Source organism: Ochlerotatus camptorhynchus, unplaced genomic scaffold, assembly GCF_037179485.1.
Source record: "Ochlerotatus camptorhynchus isolate MF236.1 unplaced genomic scaffold, CSIRO-AGI_Acam_v1.1 ptg000379l, whole genome shotgun sequence".
Classification (NCBI taxonomy): Eukaryota; Metazoa; Arthropoda; class Insecta; order Diptera; family Culicidae; genus Ochlerotatus; species Ochlerotatus camptorhynchus.
This window is the reverse complement of record NW_027040867.1, coordinates 3715353-3717888: the sequence shown is the minus strand read 5'-3', so window position 1 is coordinate 3717888 and position 2536 is coordinate 3715353.

The following is a 2536-nucleotide window of genomic DNA, read 5'->3' as shown; positions in this document are numbered from 1 at the left end:
TTGGATAGCAAATGTTTTTCTTTCTGAGCTCCTTTATGACAGAAATCAAATAATTTTAGTCATGAAGCTTAATCATAAGACTTCCCTCTATTTTGATGCAGGGCTACGTTTGTGCTCTCTATATGGGGGTACACTTTGCGAGTAGGAAAAATGAACATGTAACGAAAAGTGGTCAGGTTTTGAACGATTATAACACGGTTATTTCATGATACATTTTCAAATTTTTTACATCAATCGATCGAAATTCTCTCTACGTAAAACTATTATTTTCCAAATTTTGTACAATTGGTGAACGTCAAGTATCGTCTAAAACATCGTGTAAATCAAACAATCAATGAATCACGTAAACCAGCAGCCACGCGCTCATTCTTGCATTCCGCTCTACTCGACAACAACTACCCACCAGCAGGAGTTCCCAGTCGGTCACATCCATCGTGTGCTCAGGAAGGGAAACTACGCCGAGCCTGTTGGTACCGGAGCCCCAGCCTACTTGGCTGCTGAAATATCTGAGTTGGCAGGAAACGCCGGCTGTGACAACAAGAAGGCAAACATAATCCCTCGTTAAGTACTGTTGGCTTTCCGTAACGACGATGAACTAAACTAAGTGCTGTCTGGCGTTATCATCGCCAGAGTGGAGTTCCATCTAATATCCAGGCTCCATGTTGCCTAAGTATACAAAGCCAAAATCGCCCTTTTCCGAGCGACAATATTTATTATACAGGATTGTTCCAACTACGCGGATTTAGTGAATTTTGCCATTTTCACGGATTTCACGGACTTGCATCTCAAATTTGTTCTGGCGCAGATTAGTCTACATTTAACAAAGTATCAATTTTAATAATTTAAAGACTTCGCTTCGATCATTTCAACGACAAATTTTCAAATCAAGGCCAACAATTGGAAACGTCTCATCTTCATTTTGTAAACAAACCTTGTTAGGCTATTTTCTCGCGAACCGAAACCTACATTCGCAAACCTAAAACACAATCGGGAAGAGGAGAATTTCCTCTACCGGTTCATTTTGTTGGTTTGCGTTGCAACTAAATGGCCTTACAAGGTTTGTTTACAAAATTGAGTTGACGCCTTTTCAATTGTTGGTCTTGAAATAGACGAAGTACTTTTGTAAACTATGACTTTAACCACCGATTTGTCGTTACTGGTAGCTCGCCCACGCAAGCTAATGCTAACAATGAGGTACGGTAACAGCGCCGGTGGTGTAGTGGTAAGCGTGATTACCTCTCACCACAGCAGGCCTGGGTTCAATCCCAGTCGGCGCCACCGGGATGTTCTGAGGCATAACATCTCTGATCACGCCTTCCTTCGGATGGGAAGTAAAGCCGTTGGTCCCCGGTTCATGAGTTGATGGGACGATAGGTAGGGTCCAGGTGTGGGAGCTGCCTTCCTGGCACGTCGGTAGTATTGGTGCTCAGCACGGAAAACAAGATCGACGGAAAAAACAAGCCAAAGGAAAAAAAAAAAATGAGGTACGGTAGGGTTTTTCTCGCGCAATATCGCACAAATTGTCAGTGAGATCCTTGCCCCGAGCTAGGTTACAAATACAAACTTTGTCAGGCAACAATCAGACCTTAACTAAGTACCCGACCCTGGTCTAAACTGATTGAAAAACAAATCCGGTATTGATGTATCAGAAATAGAAGAATACGCTACGAGGTGTGCGGTCTATGTTGCGTCATTTAAGTATGATCCCTTTTGGTTCATTCCATATTTTTTATTGCGATGCATTCTCTTGTATGAAAACAAATTTGTTCTCTGTTGAGCACAGGCTGTCGCATTCAGTGCCTATTTATGTGTAGCTTAGGTCTTTTTTTATGATCAGTGCTTTAATGCAGGTGATCTGCACATAACAAGTCATGACCAATAAATATACTGAGATAATACATAATACATCATCATACAAATCAAGAAATTTCTTATGATGATGTTTTGTTCGTCCATACGGAGTAAGCTTACGACGAACTTAGGTGGAAAAACTCTGAAAACTATAAAACCTATCAGAGCTTCCACGACCTTGTCTGTCTATTAATTAGGACATATGTACTCGTCCGGAGCTCTTTGGACACCTCCAAAGCTCTCTGAACCTCTCCGAAGTCTGAAGATTACAGGTCCTATCTCCAGAGATTTTAAGATTCAAATCTCTCATAAATTCTACAAGCTGCACAGCTTTTTCTTCTATTCAATAGCCTCGTTGCCCTCTTAGAACCTCTCAGTAAATTCAGAGAATTTCAGAGGATTTAAGTGAACTTCTGAGAAGTCTAGTGGTTACCTAAGGAAGGCTCTTTGGATACATTCAAGGCAAGCTTAGGATTTGTTTAGAGAAGATCAAATTAACCACGGAGTAGGTTTGAATTATTCCGTGGGATGCGAAACATCTAAATTTCAATTTAAGATCGTCAAACGATATCGAGTTAATGTACGAAAAATCTTTTTTTTCTCTTGCATATAAATCTGTCCACTCGCATCGTTCTCCATTTTTGCAGACATATGATGCAGATGAATATGTAGAAAAGGAGGTACT